This window comes from Arachis duranensis, chromosome 10, assembly GCF_000817695.3.
Source record: "Arachis duranensis cultivar V14167 chromosome 10, aradu.V14167.gnm2.J7QH, whole genome shotgun sequence".
NCBI classification, from domain to species: domain Eukaryota; kingdom Viridiplantae; phylum Streptophyta; class Magnoliopsida; order Fabales; family Fabaceae; genus Arachis; species Arachis duranensis.
Window position 1 is genome coordinate 101,867,409 of NC_029781.3, and position 18,126 is coordinate 101,885,534.

The following is an 18,126-nucleotide window of genomic DNA, read 5'->3' on the forward strand; positions in this document are numbered from 1 at the left end:
GTCTGTATTGAGAGAAGCTTTTCATGCTTCCTCTCCATGGTTACAGAAGAAGATCCTTAAGCCTTAAACACAAGGTAGTCCTCATTCAATTGAAGGACTAGCTCTCCTCTGTCCACATTAATCACAGCTTTTACTGTGGCTAGGAAGGGTCTTCCAAGGATGATGGAATCATCTTCATCTCTTCCAGTGTCTAGGATTATGAAATTAGAAGGGATGTAATAGCCTTCAACCTTCACTAAGACATCCTCTACAAGTCCATAAGCCTGTTTCCTTGAATTGTCTGCTATCTATAGTGAGATTTTAGCAGCTTGTACCTCAAAAATCCCTAGTTTCTCCATTACAGAGAGGGGCGTAAGGTTTATTCCTGACCCCAGGTCACACAGAGCCTTCTCAAAGGTCATGGTGCCTATGGTACAAGGTATTAAGAACTTTCCAGGATCTTGTTTCTTTTGAGGTAATTTCAGTTGAACCAGATCATTCAGTTCCTTGATGAGCAATGGAGGTTCATCCTCCCAAGTCTCATTACCAAATAACTTGGCATTCAGCTTCATGATTGCTCCTAGATATTGGGCAACTTGCTCTTCAATAATATCTTCATCCTCTTCAGAGGAAGAATACTCATCAGAGCTCATGAATGGCAACAGTAAGTTTAGTGGAATCTCTATGGTCTCTATATGAGCCTCAGATTCCTCTGGTTCCTTATTAGGGAACTCCTTAGTGGCCAGTGGACGTCCATTGAGGTCTTCCTCAATGGAAATCACTGCCTTTCCCTCCTCTACAGGTTTGGCCATGTTGGACGTGTAGATGGCCTTGCACTATCTTTTTGGATTCTCTTCTGTATTGCTTGGGAGAGTACTAGGAGGGAGTTTAGTAATTTTCTTACTCAGCTGACCCACTTGTGCCTCTAAATTTCTAATGGAGGACCTTGCTTCAGTCATGAAACTGAGAGTGGTCTTAGATAGATCAGAGACTACAGTTGCTAAGTCAGAGTGGTTCTGCTTAGAATTCTCTGTCTGTTGCTGAGAAGATGATGGAAAAGGTTTGTTATTGCCAAACCTGTTTCTTCCACCATTATTATTATTGAAGCCTTGATTAGGCTTCTGTTGATCCTTCCATGAGAGGTTAGGATGATTCCTCTGTGAAGGATTGTAAGTGTTTCCATAGGAATCTCTCATGTAATTCACTTCTTCCATTCCAGGATTCTCAGGATCATAAGCTTCTTCTTCAGAGGAAGCTTCTTTAGTATTGCAGGAAGCAGCTTGCATTCCAGTCAAACTCTGAGAAATCATATTGACTTGCTGAGTCAATATTTTATTCTGAGCCAATATGGCATTCAGAGTATCAATCTCAAGAACTCCTTTCTTCTGAGTTATCCCATTATTCACAGGATTCCTTTCAGAAGTGTACATGAACTGGTTATTTGCAACCATTTCAATGAGCCATGGGCTTCTTCAGGCGTCTTCTTTAGATGAAGAGATCCACCAGCAGAGTTGTCCAATGACATCTTGGACAATTCAGACAGACCATTATAGAATATGCATATGATGCTCCATTCTGAAAGCATGCCAGAAGGACACCTTCTGATCAATTGCTTGTATCTTTCCCAAGCTTCATAGAGGGATTCACCTTCCTTTTGTCTGAAGGTTTGGACTTCCACTCTAAGCTTGCTCAATTTTTGAGGTGGAAAGAATTTGGTCAAGAAGGCATTGACCAACTTTTTCCAAGAGTTCAGGCTATCTTTAGGTTGTGAGTCCAACCATGTCCTGGCTCTGTCTCTTACAGCAAAGGGGAAAAGCATAAGTCTGTAGACCTCAGGATTAACCCCATTGGTCTTAACAGTGTCACAGATTTGCAAGAATTCAGCTAAAAACTGATGAGGATCTTCCAATAGAAGTCTATGAAACTTGCAATTCTGCTGGATCAGAGAAACTAATTGAGGCTTAAGCTCAAAGTTGTTTGCTCCAATTGCAGGAATTGAGATGCTTCTTCCACAGAAGTCAAAAGAGGGTGCAATAAAGTCACCAAGCATCTTCCTTGCATCTCCACCATTGTTGTTGGGTTCAGCCATCTCTTCTTCTTTTTCGAAAAATTCTGTCAGGTCCTCTCCAAAGTGTTGTGCTTTAACTTCTCTTAGCTTCCTCTTTAGAGTCCTTTCAGGTTTCGGATCAGCTTCAACAAGAATGTTCTTATCCTTGCTCCTGCTCATATGAAAAAGAAGAGAACAGAGAAGAAGAGGAATCCTCTATGTCACAATATAGATATTCCTTTATGTGAGTAGAAGAAGAGAAGAGTAGAAGAATGAGAAAGAGAAATTTGAACACAGAGAGAGGAAGAGGGTTCGAATTATAAGGAGAAGAGAAGTGTTAGCAATCAATTAAATAAATAGAAAGAGATGAGAGAGAGAAGAATTCGAATTTAATTAAAAATAAAAGAAATTATTTTTATTTTAATTATTAGTTAGAATTCAAAAATTATAAAAAAGAATAAAATTAAAATTAAAATTTAAAATAATTAGTTAATTAAAAAGAATTTTGAAAAATAGGTTAATTATTTTCGAAAATTGGAGAGAGAGAAAATTAGTTAGATGATTTTGAAAAATATAAGAATTAGTAAGATAAACAAGTAGTCAAGTAGTTAATTGAAAAATATTTGAAAATCAATTTTGAAAAGATAAGAAGTTAGAAAAGATTTTGAAATTAAGTTTTGAAAAAGATATGATTGAAATTTATTTTGAAAAAGATTTGAAAAGGAAATTTAAAAAGAATTGATTTTGAAAATTAAAGTTGATTACTTGACTAACAAGAAACTAAAAGATATGATTTTAAAATTTAAAGATTGAGTAACAACTTGAGATTTTTGAATCAAAATATTAAATGTTAGCAATGAATTCGAAAATATGAAATGAAAATAAGAAAAAGATTTTGAAAATCATTTTGAAATTTTCGAAATACATGGTAGAAAAATGAAAAAGATTTGATTTTTCAAAAAAGTTTTGAAAAGATAGAATTTTTAAATTGAAAATTTGACTTGACCAATAAGAAACAACTAAATTTTAAAATTTTTTGACAAAGTCAACTCAAAATTTTTGAAATTTATGAGAAGAATAAGGGAAAGATATTATTTTTTTATTTTTGAATTTTAATGAGGAAAGAGAAAAACATAAAAATGACACAAAACATAAAAATTATGAATCAAAACAAGAAAAATATGCAAGAACACTTCGAATGTCAAGATGAACACCAAGAACACTTTGAAGATCATGATGAACATCAAGAACATGTTTTTGAAAATTTTTAAGAAAAGAAAAACATGCAAGACACCAAACTTAGAAATTTTCAAACTTTAGACACTAATAATTCAAGAATGTATATGAAAAACAAGAAAATACACAAAACAAGAAAATGCAAAGATCAAACAAAGAAAATCATCAAGAACAACTTGAAGATCATGAAGAACACATGCATGAATTTTCGAAATTTTTTAGAAAAATTAAAAATATGCGATTGACACCAAACTTAAAATTTGACACTAGACTCAAACAAGAAACATAAAATTTTTGGTTTTTTATGGTTTTATAAAAAATTTTTGGATTTTTCGAAAATTATTTTGGAAAAGAAAATAAAGAAATTCAAACTTTTTAATAAGAATTTCAGGAATCATGCAATGTTAGTCTAATGTTTCGGTCCAAAATTTTAGACATGGCTCAATAGCCAACCAAGCTTTATGTGAAAGCTTCGGTCCAAAAGATTAGACATGGCCAATGGCCAGCCAAGCTTCAGCAGAGCATTACATACAACAGCCAAATTGATGGGAATCAAAAGGCTCCTGCAATGATAAGTGGAAGCCTCGGTCCAAAGGATTAGACATGGCTTGAAAGCCAGCCAGGTTTCAACAGATCATGATGAAACTCTAGAAATCATTCTTAAAAATTCTGAAGAACAAAATAAAATATATTTTTTTGAATTTTTCGAGAACCATAAAATTTTTTTCTTTTTTTTCGAAAATAAATAAAAATTAAAAAGCTTCAACATAAAATAAAAGTACCTAATCTGAGCAACAAGATGAACCGTCAGTTGTCCAAACTCGAACAATTCCCGGCAACGGCGCCAGAAACTTGGTGCACGAAATTGTGATCTCTGACGTCGGCGCTAAAAACTTGGCACGCACGATCGTAATCTCAACACTTCTTCACAACTCCGCACAACTAACCAGCAAGCGCACTGGGTCGTCCAAGTGCATATGGTCACGTGAGTAAGGGTCGATCCCACGGAGATTGTCGGCTTGAAGCAAGCTATGGTCATCTTGTAAATCTCAGTCAGGCGGATTCAAATGGTTATGAGGTTTTGATAATTAAAAACATAAATAAAATATAAAATAAAATAAAGTTACTTATGTAATTCATTAGTGGGAATTTTAGATAAGTGTCTGGAGATGCTTTCTTGCTTCTGAACTTTTGCTTTCCCACTGCCTTCTTCCAACCATGCGTTACCTCATTCCATGGCAAGCTGTAAGATCCTCTCGGATGAAAACAAATCCATATGCAATGTCACCACACGGCTAATCATCTGTCGGTTCCCGCTAGCGTCGGAATAGGACCATTGTCCTTTTGCACACTGTCACTGCGCCCAACATTCGCAGATCCTACTTGGAATACCACAGACAAGGTTTAGACTTTCCAGATCCCAAGAATGCTGCCAATGATTCTAGCCTATACACGAAGGTTCTAATCTCAGATTCAGATGCTCTGTTGTCAGAAGAGACAATATGAATCATGGATTAGAGGCCCAAGAGAATATACTCCGGCTGTCGTCCAATGACTACGTTGAACATCATGTAGACCGCTTTGTGGTTGTCAGGCACGCGATCTTGGCTAAGCAAGTAACGAAGATTGGGTGATTGTCACGGGTCACCCCTTCATTCTGACTTAACTGAATTAAGAACAAGAGTATATCTTGGAGAAGAAGTAGGTGTGAATTGAAGGAAAAACAATAGTACTTGCGTTAATTCATGAAGAACAGCAGAGCTCCATACCTTAATCTATGGGGTGTAGAAACTCCACCGTAGAAAATACATAAGTGAAAAGATGTCTAGGCATGGCCGTGAGGCCAGCCTCGAAACATGTACAATATCAAAATAGGAACTTTTGTTCGAAAAGTCCAAAAGAAAAAACTCTCGATAATCAATAAATCTTTAAAAGTAGTTTTTATACTAAACTAATAACTAGGGTTTACAGAAAATGAATAACTAAGTGCAGAAATCCACTTCCGATGCCCACTTGGTGTGTGCTTGGGCTGAGCATTGAATCTATTTCATGCTTAGGCTATTCCTGGAGTTAAACGCCAGCTTTGGTGCCAGTTTGGGCGTTTAACTCCAATTCTGGTGCCAGTTTGGGCGTTTTACGCCAAGATATTTTAGGCTGACTTTGAACACCAGTTTAGGCCATCAAATCTCAGACAAAGTATAGACTATTATATATTTCTGGAAATCCCAGAATGTCTACTTTCTAACTCAATTAAGAGCGCGCCAATTGAGCTTCTGTAGCTCCAGTAAATCCACTTCGAGTGTAGGGAGGTCAGAATCCAACAGCATCTGCAGTCCTTTTTCAGCCTCTGAATCAGATTTTTGCTCAGGTCCCTTAATTTCAGCCAGAAAATACCTGAAATCACAGAAAAACATACAAACTCATAGTAAAGTCCAGAAATGTGATTTTTGAATAAAAACTAATAAAAATTAACTAAATCATACTAAAAACTATGTAAAAACAATGCCAAAAAGGGTATAAATTATCTGCTCATCAACCACTTATAGTTTCATGGCAGAAACTAGGTCCTTTATTAGAAACTTGGAGATTCAGGTAGGTCAGCTGAGCAAGAAGATCCCAGAGATCCCATCCAACACTCTTCCCAGCAACACTGAGGTGAATCCAAAGGAAGAGTGCAAGGCTCTCACTATAGAGGCTAAAACCGAACCCAAAGAGAAGCTTGCCACTGAGGAACTGAAGGAAATTAGGACTCAAGTGGAGACTAGGACTGTCCCCATGAACACCCCTATGAAGATGGAGGAACCTGAAGAGCACCCCCATCCGGACGTGCAAGGGGAATCTAAGGAAGAGCAACTTGCTCGGTTCTTACATTGGCAATCCTCAGGAAGCTGCAAGTCAATATCTTTTACAGAGGCATTAGAGATGAAACCCCCCTATATGGCCTGTTTGAAAAATACCATCTCTGTGAAGACGGCCCTGAAGGGAGATGAGATGGTGATACTAACCAAGGAGTGCAGTGCCTTGGTCCAGAAGAAGCTGCCTCCGAAGATGCCAGACCCTGGAAGCTTTTTTATTCCCTGTGCTATAGGAACCATCACTTTTGAGAAGGCATTGTGCGACCTAGGATCAAGCATCAACCTCATGCCTCTCTCTGTGATGAAGAAGCTAGAGATCCAAGAGGTGCTGCCAACCAGAATCTCATTGGGGATGGCAGATATGTCCATGAAATTGGCAGATGGTGTGGTGGAAGACGTTCTAAGGTTGAAGACCTTTATCCCCCTGCAGACTTTGTGATACTAGACACTGGGGAGGACAAGGACGACTCCATCATCCTTGGAAGGCCTTTTCTTGCTACTGCAAAGGCCTTGATTGATGTGGAAAAAGGAGAGTTAGTCCTGAGGTTGAATGAGGATCATATTCTATTTAAGATCCCAAATCCTTACTCTCCCTTAGATAAAGGAGGTACTCTGTGCAACACTTAGTGTTCCAACCTTCTCTCTCAGTAGAGAGCATTACAGAGCTCCATGACATCAGACCTAAATTTGGTATTAAGCAGCCATCACCATCTACTGAAGAAAGAGGTACGAAGAAGAAAGTACCCAAGGGCTGGAGTAACAAGAAGATTCCAACTAAAGACTTCTCACCTGGCATGAGAGTTGTCTTCACTAAGAGCCCAGTCATTCCACACACAGTGAGCCGGATTCTATTTCTGGAACATGTTGAGTTAATCCATGAGAGCATAGGAAGAAAGTTCACCATAAGGGTGAAGATCTGATCCCCTACCAACCTCCATAAAGGAGCTGTCTGTCAAACTAGTGACGGTAAAGAAGTGCTTGTTGGGGGGCAACCCAACCATATGTTTAGTATTTTCTTGCTTTTGTTTAATTTAGTTTGATTTTGTATCATTTTCTTTTCTAGTATTTTTCATGGTTTTCCCTTACTTTTTAATGTTTGTGATCATGTGTAGCACCTAGAACAGAGCAAAAATGCTTAGGATGAAAATAGAACACCCTGGGGAGAGCCCCTTACAGGCGTTGAATGCCCTTTAAGGAGCTTCACTAGCGTTCAACGCTAATTGTGGAGAGAGCAAGGGCGTTCAATGCCCTACAGGAGCAACTCTGGGCTATTTCTTTGGCCCCCAATAGGCGTTCAACGCCCATTCTTGGCGTTGAACACCCCACCAAGCCGACAAAAAAAGTATCCCTTCCTGGTGTTCAACGCCCAGAACTAGTGTTGAACGCCCAGGCAGGGGCAAGGGCACTCGAGTTTTGAAGCTTCCTAAACCAGTGGGTCTCATCGAATCTCCACCTACTCCACCTTTCCTTCTCTTTCCTACTTTTTCAACCTTGATTCCCACACCCTACTTTTCTTCTTCCCAATACACATTCATCAATCCCATCCCTATTACCTTTCACTCTTCCCAAAACCATTCATAAATCCCATCAACACATTTTCCCACAACCTCACCCACTTCAAATTCAAACTTTCCCCCCATATTTCCCTCCCATATGACCGAACCCCAACCCTCCTACCCCTATAAATACCCCTTAATTCCTTTATTCATACTCACACCTTCACAATACTCTTCTCTTCCTCCATATTACTCTTCATATACTTCCCTTCTTCTTTCGCCCACACCACTTGGCCGAAGCCTTCTTACTCTTCTCCCTCTATCTTTTCTTCTTACTTCTTCTATTTTCCTTTCCTTTTGTTTTTATTTGCTCGAGGATGAGCAAAGTTCTTAAGTTTGATGTTAGAAAAGCTCCGCTTTTTTTCTCTACTCTTCTTCCATGGCACCAAAAGCCAGCGAATCTTCAAGAATGAGAAAAGGAAAAGCCCCGCTTTCGCTTCCGAACCTTGGAAAACATGGAGATTCCTCACCAAAGCTCACCAAGACCACTTTATAATGTGGTGAGGCAGAAAAGGGTGATTTCTGAGGTCATCTTTAGGCTCAAAGAAGATGAATATCTGGAGACCCAACAAGAAATCTAGAGAAGAGATTGGAAAATTCTAGCCAATCCTATCTCAAAAGTTGGAACCTTAATGGTGCAAGAATTCTTTGCCAATGCTTGGGTCACCAAGAAGCACGACACTAGTGTGAACCCAATGCCTAAAAACTAGCGCACCATGGTTAGAGAACAAATCTTGGATTTCAGCACGGAAAGTGTGAGACTAGCGCTGCCGTTGCCTCAAATGCAAGGGGACCCATATTTTTACACTAGAAGGGTCAACTTTGACCAAAGGCTAGAGTAAGTGTTTGCTGACATCTGTGTGAAAGGAGCTCAATGGAGGAGGGACGCACATGGCAAGTCTTACCAACTGGGTGGGCCTGACCTCAAGCCCATGGCTAGAGGATGGTTGGAGTAGGTCCAACGCTCTATCATCCCCACAAGTAACCGATCTGAGGTTACTATTGACCGAGCAATAATGGTTCATTGCATCATACTCAGGAATGAGGTGGAAGTGCACAAGGTCATTCCTCAAGAGATCTACAAGATAGTGGAAAAGGCTTCCACCCAAGCACGGCTAGCGTTCCCTCGCCTCATATATCACTTATGCAACTCAGCTGGAGTTCGTATAGCAGGAGACACCCTCATTGACATGGACAAACCCATCACAAAGAAGAGGATGGAGAGCGTCAGGGATCCAGCACACGGACAACAGCACGAGCCTATTTAGCCACATCCACCAGAGGTCCCGGAGATGCCTCAGGGAATGTACTTCCCTCCCCGAGACTATTGGGACCAACTGAATACATCTCTAGGGGAGCTAACTTCATCCGTGGACTAGCTGAGGATAGAGCATCAAGATCACTCTGTCATCCTCCATCAGATAAAGGAGGATCAGAGGATCATGAGAGAAGAGCAGCAAAGACAGGGGCGCAATATTAAGGAGCTCAAACGCTCCAAAGGATTCACCGGAGGGATCAGTAGCCACCGTCACGGAGTTGGTCACGTTCTATTCTTCTTTTCTTTTCTTTATCCTTCTGTTTTCATTGTACTTTATTTTATCATCTGTTTTCTATTCTAGTGCATGATCATATTTAGTATTTTGTTCTTTTTCAGTACTATTTTCTTTTCTTTATTTTGCTATAAGATATCTTATGTATCCCTCATCAATGCTTAAAAGAAAAATTTATTGAAAAGAAAATAGTAGAAAGCACAAGGTTTTAAGATATATCATGAGTTATTCTAAATACTTAAGACGTGGTGGTCCTATCTTTATTTTCTGGATATATGAATTAACAGTGCATATTTGATATTGAAGTTAAGTATGTTGGCTCTTGAAGAACAGTGAATTTAGAGAAGTATTATTGGCTATCTAAAAAATAAAAAATATTGATTCTTGAAGTAAGAAAAAGCAGCAAAAAGAAAAAAAAATAAAAAGAGAAGAAAAAAAAGAAAGCTCAAAAGAAAATTCAAAAGAGAAAGGATCCAAGGCTTTGAGCATCAATGGTTAGGAGGGTCAAAATTGGCCTAAAAAGCTCAAATGAGTTGCTATCCCTAACTAAATGCTTGTGGTGTGAAGGTGTCAAGTAAAAAGCTTGAGACTAAGCAGTTAAAGTCGTGATCCAAAGCTAAAGAGTACGCTTAAGAACTATGGGCACCACTGTTTAGGAATTTAAGCAAAGCTAAATTTGAATCCAAAGGGTTCCCTCAGTTAAGTGCATGTGTCGTTTATGTATCCGGTGGTAATAATTGAAAACAAAACGCTTAGAGTCACGGCTGGGCTCAAAGGTGCAAATCACCAAAAAGAAGTTGTGTTCGAGAATCAAGAAAAACTAAAAGAAGAGAACCAATAATATCATCCGGATTCTAGTTCCAAGGGATGTCAATATTTCTAAGTTTCAATGGAAAATGAGATGCCAAAGTTGTTTAGAAATAAAGTGTTAACAGCCCCATTCAGTAATTAGAACTGAGCTTCACTGACAACTCTGAGACCTTATGTATTTTACTCTTCTTTAAGTCCTTACTTATTTTTAGTTGCTTGAGGGCAAGCAACAGTTTAAGTTTGGTGTTGTGATAAGTGGATTTCTTAAACACTTTTTCATTGCATTTTCATATTTTTTTAGTTAGATTTTATTAATTTTAGTAAGTTTTAGTGCAAATTTCACTTTTTGGATGCTACTTTGAGTTTTTGTATTTTTCCTATGATTTTAGGTGAGTTTTCAGCAAAATTAGCAAGATTGGCAAAGTCTTGTTCAGAGCTGAAGAAAGGATAGCAGATGTTGTCAAGTCTTGACCTCCGTGAATTCCAACAAGCATTTCTTGAGCTACAGAGTTTTAATTGATGCGTTCTTAATAGCGTTGGAAAGCTGACTTCCAGAGCTTTCCAGAAATATATAATAGTCTATACTTCTCTTCCATATTACTGCCCATAATTGGCGTTGAACATCCATATCTGGAGTTCAATGCCCCAAAGGGAGCAAGCCCAGCATTGAACGCCCAAAGCTGGCGTTCAACGCCACCAAGGGACCAAGGATCACGAGTTCACTCCCCTAGCTGGCATTCAATGCCCAAACTCCGAGTTGAATGCCAGGCTTGGACAAAGCACAAGACCAAAGTGGGTCCAAAGTGAATTTTTAGCACTCCTTAGTTTATGCAGTCTTATCTTTGTACTTTTAAATTTAAATTAACATCTTTTAGGGTTAACATCTCCTATATATAGAGGAGATCACTTAGGTTTATATATCAACTTGTATCATACTTTACATCTAAGTTTTCTCTGTAAATTATGAGCAACTAAACTCCCTAGGTTAAGGTTAGGAGCTCTGCTGATTCCTATGGATTAATATGATTACTTCTCTATTTTAATATATGTTTAATTCTATTCTATGATGCGTTATTCGTTCTTCATCTAATGAATCTGGGGTGGAACGAGAGTATAACCCCTTATTCTACATGAGCTCTTGCCAGTCCTAACCCGGATAGTATTGAGCTATAAGCTTGAAGGTGCATCACCTAGACCAATAACTCATCTGGGCTAATTGGGATAAGTGACGTATAATCTTGTTAGTACTGGGTGATGAGGTTTCTGTGGTGGTAAGGCTAGAACATTGAGCTTCATTCTTCGATCCGGAAGATTTGACCTTGTCTGTGGCATTTTGAATTGGATCATCAGAGATTGAATTGCGTGAGCTTCACCCTCGTTCAGATTGAATGACCATTAGCACTGGCGTTTGATATGGATTAGAGAAGATTAATGACTATTAGTCCTGGCTTTAATCACTTACAGCCTTGCCATGGAATGAATAATTCATTGTTAAAGTAGTCAGTAAGAAGTACTAATCCAGAAGGATAAGCATCTCCGAGGCCTTAACTGATTCCTCACCATTATTTCTACACCAATTCAGTACTACTTTCGTTATTATTCTGTTTTATGCATTTACAACAACAACTCTCTTTTCTATTCGTCTGACTAAGATCTGCAGGATAATCATTGCTTGCTCAATCCAACAATCCTCATGGGATCGACCCTCACTCACTTGAGGTATTACTTGGACGACCTGGTGTACTTGCCAGTTCAGTTTTGCGAATTCTAATTTTGCGCACCACACTCCTATAACCTCATTCATTGCTCTTTCATAAAAATGAGAAAGAAAGTTGTTACTCAAAGAAGCATTGGTTCTTATCATGCTCCATGAAATCCTCCTCCAAAAGGCCAATCACACACTCATATCCACATACACTCTCATTCCTCCTCACACTCCTCTCCAGTTCCAGAACCCATGGTACGGATGAAGACCACTTTGCGAAGGGGATCAACGGCGCCACCAGAAGGCACTTCTAGTGCAAACTTCACCAAAGGAAAGAAGCCCATGAACGAAGAAAAACCTCTATTGTCTCCTCCTTCTCGCTCCTCATTTCGTCCTCAAGGACATTCTGCATTGTCTAGTTGCCCTTCAAAAGATAACCAAAGACCTTTTTCTTAACTTTGTAAAAGAACCTACAAATCTTGACCCTATAGGTTTCAAATCCCATTTCAATAACCTTCCACATTTTCACTATGACGTACTTCATTTTTCTTCAAGCATGAACTTTGAATCTCATAGAGAAATTGTTTCAAAAGATATCTGTGTTCTTCATATATGGCTGATTTGAAGGCTTTAGCCAAAGGAATGGACTTTGTTGAAAATATTGTCTATTTGGACTGAAATAAATTGTTTGAAATTAGAAAACCTATTTATCCTGATTTGGTTAAATAATTCTATACTAATATATACTATCATGAGGAATCTATTCACTCATATGTAAAAGGCCAAGAAATTCATTTAAATAAAGAATCCATTGATGAAGTCCTTGATTATTATGATGTTGGCATCAATGCCTACATCTCTAGAAAGTGGGATAATGATCTGGGCATTTCACATAAGGATGTGTTGGCAAACATATGTGAAAATATTTCTCTCATGGATGGTGTCACCCCCAACCATCGAGCCCTAGGTCCTGTCAAAATCCAACTACACCGTATTATTACCCACATTCTCTTGCCTCAAAGTGGTTTTTATCAGCAAGTGACTTGATGAGTCCATAATTGATGGTAAATTTTACCTTGAATTGAGTGAATTTCATCAAATAAACTCACATTTATCCACTTAAATAGCATACTGTGTGACTTCTCTCTAAATTTTACCTAAATGTGAAAACATACTTTTTTGTGCCTTAATTGATCAATTTAATTCCACTTTTATTCCATTCGATGCCTTGATATTTTTTGTTGAGTGATTTCAGGTCAAATAGGCAGGAATGGCTTGGTAGAAGTGGAAGAAAAGCATGCAAAATGAAAGAACACATGAAGAAACAAAGGAGAAGAGCACACTAATTTGTGCGTACGCACAAGTCTTGACGTGTGACTCACTTAAAAAGTCATGTGGCTCGCGAATTTGGGAGCTCTTTTGCCCAATTTCGGAAGATCTAAAGCTGAAATTGAAGGGGTATCAAGGGGCAACATACCATAACATACATACACCATAATAGATAGTTTTAGGAAGTTTTAGTTTAGTTTTTCTTAGGATTTTCTCTCAATTCTCTTAGGGTTTAATTAGGGTTTATATTAGAAGTTTACTTTTTCCATTTTGATCTTGGATTCTAGCTTGCCTCCATTGTAAGTAATACTCAATTTTCTCTTTAATTATATTACTTTTGTTACACTTTCTTATAGTTAAAGTTACACTTTTAATATATATATACCTTTTGAATCTTTAAGTTCTTGTTGATGAAATTGATGTTTATTGGTTATTACATGTTTGTTTGAGTTACCATTGTTGATTTTATTTATTGATTGGTTATAGTTTCAAGTATTTTTACAATTTCACTATATTTTGTTATTATATCCACCAAGTGTTTGTAAAAATGTCAATTTTGAATATGGAGTAGATTTCCACTCCTTGGCTTGGAAAATGGATACATAAGATACTAAAGTCATAATGTCTAACATTTAGTGGTGATTTTGGGTTGTTAGTTGCTCTTGTTTCCATTAACGTTAGCTTTTTACTAAGTTAATTAGTAAGTTAGCTAGGATTTGTGGATTAAGGACAATTATGCTCACTTGATTTACTCTCGATGTTAAGGATTGACTAAGTGAGATTAACTCATTGTAATGCCATAGTTGTGGTTATGACAAGGAAATGATTCCTTAATCCCCAACTCCAAGCCAAGGTCTTGTTTATGCATTGAACCACATTTTCACTAGTTTTGATCTTGTTTTCTCCTATTTAGCATTAAATTGTTCTTTGATTCATTATTATTAGTTCATTATTTGCGCTATTATTACTTAGTTAATATTATTCACTTTCTTGCTTGTTATTATTGGTTCCTATTAATTTATTGTTTGAGCTATTGACCCTTTAATTCCTTTAATTCCTGTTCTATCCTTGGAAAGCCCCACTTTCACAACCAAACTTGTGTGTTCGTAATTGCTAGTTCCATGGGAAGACAACCTGGGAAGTAAAACTCCCAGCTATTTGAATCGAATTGTGACACTCTTTACTTTAAACTTTGACCGGAAGTCACTTTGTCAGTTGGAGCTATACGTGCAATACGATTTTTATTCCTAAGAAATTCCTAACCGATGATACGGCTCCCGTCAAGTTTTTGGCACCGTTGCCGAGGAACTTATGCAATTGAGTGCCATTTTTTTGTTGTTGTGAATATGTGAATAGTGTGAATATTTGCTTTTTGTTTGTCACTTGACACTAATTGGTAGCTAGTTCCCTTGTTTTGGTAAGTTTTTTGTGGTTGTTAATTGTTAGCTTGCTTTTTGGTTACTTCCTTACTCTTGTTTGGTTTTGATAATTGCATGATTTCTATGATTTCCCAGTTGAATAACACGGTCACTTCCAGACCGAGCTTGGCCCCTTTTGATCCTGAGATAGAAAGGACTTTAACTTATCTTAGGCAAACTCGGTGCCGGTTAGCATTTGTGCATAGTGAATCGGATTCTCTCAAAGAGCAACCCGATTCACCATCACTTTCTAACTGTGATTCTCATTCTCCATTTAACGAGAGAACCTTGTATTCTTCTGTTGGAAGTACTGAAATCCCTGTGAGTGAATTAGGTGATGAGAACATGGTGGCACCACCTCGGAGAGTCACTCTTAAGGAAGCGGGAGCTCCGGACATCACCTTGCAACCATTATAAGTTCGTTACCCAGATCTATATGCTAACTTTGAACTTAAGACGGGGTTGATCAACTTGCTTCCAAAATATCATGGTTTACCGGGTGATGATCCTCTCAAGCACTTGAAAGACTTTCAAGTTGTATGCTCGATTGCTAGGAGACATGGCTCGGATGAGATAGTTGTGATGGTCTTTGCTTTTTCTTTCTCTCTAGAGGGAAAAGCAAAGGAGTGGTTCTACACCCAACTGGATGAGGTAATAACTAATTGAGAATTGTTAAGAAAAGAATTCCTTGAAAAATTCTTTCCACCTCAAAAGATGGATCGTTTGAGGAAAAAAATTTCATGCATTATGTAAAGAGATGGAGAGACACTTTAGGAGTATTGTAAAAGATTTAAGAAGTTATTGGAGTCTTGTCCTTACCACCACATAGATGATTTAGTGCACATTAGCTACTTTTGTCAGGGTTTAATCCCTCAAGATAAGCTTCTTATTGATGCCTCAAGTGGAGGATCTCTCATAAAGCACAAGACCGCAGAAGAAGCATGGAAAGTCATTACGGATTTGGCAGATTCAACTCAACATTTAAGGGCAAGAAACACCCAACCAAAGTCTTTAAGTGAAGTTTCTCCCTCCAGTGATGCTATCTTGACCAAGACACTCAGTGAAATGACCGTTTTGTTTAGACAAATCTCCCAAAGTCAACAAATTCCACCAATGTTACTTGCTTAACCTCAACCTCCTAGGATTGAAGGACCTCCTAGACCTTGTGATATTTGTGCTTGCAATAGCCACTACACCGATGAGTGTCCCCAAATTCAAGAAGATAACACATTGGCGGTGGCAAATCCTTATCCACAAAGGTCCAATTTCAATCAAAGCAATCAATGGTCATACCAATATGGAGGCAACCAAGGTTAAGGGTGGAGAGACAACTCCAATCAAAGATGGTAACAACCTTCTCAAAATCACCCTTTCCAACCTCAACAAGCTTATTATTATCAACCATCCCAAAGCCAACAAGCCTACCATCAACCACCTCAACCCCACCATCAATCATACCAACCACAAAGCCTACCCAACTCACAATCAAACCAACAATCACACCCCTAAATAACATATCAATTTCCACCTCAATTAAGATATCAACCACCACACACTAGACTTATCTTTCACCAAAATAGCCAATCCTCTTCTTCAAACCAATCCCATATGAATGATACACTTTAAACCTTCATCCAAGAGCAATGAGAGTTCCACAAGAAACAAGAAACCTATATGTCAACTATTGCTAAAGCCTTGTCCTGTTTGACTCTACCTCCTTCCAACAATCACAACACCTCTTAACCATCTACCTCTAGTGGCCTACCCTCTCAACCTCAACCAAACTCCAAGAAAAGCATTAATGTAATCACCCTAAGGAGTGGTACAATGTTGGAGAAGGTTGGTCCTAAGCCTATACTTGTGAGGAAGGAGGTACAAAATGAAGAAGTTGAGGAGGAGGTGGAGTTGGGTGAAGATGAGACGAAAGATATTGCAAGAGGAGAAGAGGACTTATTGAAGTCGAAGGAACTGAAGAGGAAAAATCCCTTAGAGGAGCCCACACCAATACCTTTTCCATCGGTGGTCAAGAAAGCTAAGAAGCATGAGGAACTTGATTCTAAGGTGGTACAAATTTTCAAGAATGTGGAGGTCACTGTTTCCCTTTTTCAAGCCATCCAACAAATTCCGAAATATGCCAAATTTCTCAAGGATATTTGTACTCACAAAGAGAAAATTGGTGAGCTAGGGAAGAGTCTGGTGAGCAATTCTATCTCTTTTCTCATTCCAAAAAAGTATAGTGATCCCGGTCCTTGTTTGGTAACTTGTGTGATTGGGATAATGAAATTCATGGATTGTATGTGTGACTTGGGAGCATGTGTGAGTATTATGCCACTTTTCATTTATGAAAAGTTGAACTTTGCACCATTGAGGCAGTCCGGAGCTAGATTCGTGTTGGCGGATAAGAGCATAGTGTCGGTTGTGGGTATTGCAGAAAATGTGTTGGTGAACATTCAAGAATTGTTATTTCCAGTGGACTTCCATATTTTGGAAATACCTCCAATTGACTCGGATAGAGGCCATCTTACATCTTACTTGAAAGACTGCTCTTGAAGACATCCCGGTTCAAGTTAGATGCATTTTCGAGAGCTTATTCGTTTGAAGCCGAAGAAAAAGTGGTGAAGCTTACATTGGAAGGAACCATGAAACAACCACATGAGGTATATTCTATTTTTGGTTGTGATCTTATTGAAGAGAAGGTGATCGAGGCTCATTCCAGAAAAGATGCGGAAGTGATTGTCAACAAGAGCTTGAACATAAAAGGATTGAGCAAAGAAGATGAAGAAGCTCAACCATTGCCTACCAATCAAAAAGACAAGGAGCATATCTCCCCATTGAAGGAGGAAAAAGCTAAGCATACCAAGGAGTTGGAGATTTTCCTCCTTGGAGATGCCCCAAGAGTGGATCATTGAAATCATGCCCGTCCAACTTGAGAACGTTAAACCAAAGTGCTAGGTGGGAGACACCCCACCATGGTAACATCTTTCTAACTTCTCTTTGCTTGTACTTTTTGTTCATTGAATTTTTCTTCTCTTAGCTAGCTTAGGTTTAGTTTGATTTTAAGCTTAGTTTGATTGAATTTTAGTTTTATGTTTTGGAATTCAAAAATTATGTTGGATGTCTTGTTTGATGGCCTTAGAGCCTTTAAAATTTCGTGAAAACAGAGTTTTGTGCGTACACACACATACCCCAATTCCATTGATCTTCGCGTTATGCATATACGGTTGTGTACGCAACCCCCTCTGCAGCCTCCCTGCCATGTCTGTGCACACGGACATATGACCTTTTTCCCATAAAAAAAAACTCCTCAATCCCCTGCCGGGTGCATGGGCACACCCTGTGTTTTTCCCCTAGCTTGCGTATGGACGGACCTGTGTGCGTACGCACACGCATTAAATTAGGCATGAATTCGAGAAAAAAAACCTATCGTGCCATATACCGCCTTACCCTTCTTCTTTCTTCTTCAACCCTCTCTCTCTCTCTCTCTCTCTCTCTCTCTCTCTTTGTTTTCTCTCACCTTCAAGCTCTGCTCCTAGCCTCAACAACCGAATTTGCTTTGCTCTTTTCTGGCAAAGCCCATCTCGCCGTGACTCTGGCAGTGGCAGTATCCAAGTGCCACTTCATCTCTTAATTATTGAGGTTCT

General features: G+C 38.6%; 1 protein-coding gene and 1 non-coding gene across 5 annotated transcripts in view; one reads left to right on the forward strand and one right to left on the reverse strand.

Annotated features, from left to right (window-relative positions):
• LOC107471453 (calcium-transporting ATPase 8, plasma membrane-type) overlaps window positions 1-18,126 on the reverse strand; it is a 101,400-nt gene that overhangs the window by 42,144 nt on the left and 41,130 nt on the right. The gene's annotated exons all lie outside the window — the stretch shown is intronic.
• On the forward strand, window positions 1,563-1,666 carry LOC127743435 (small nucleolar RNA R71). The gene has a single exon (XR_008004827.1). It is a non-coding gene; the product is annotated as a small nucleolar RNA R71 (small nucleolar RNA).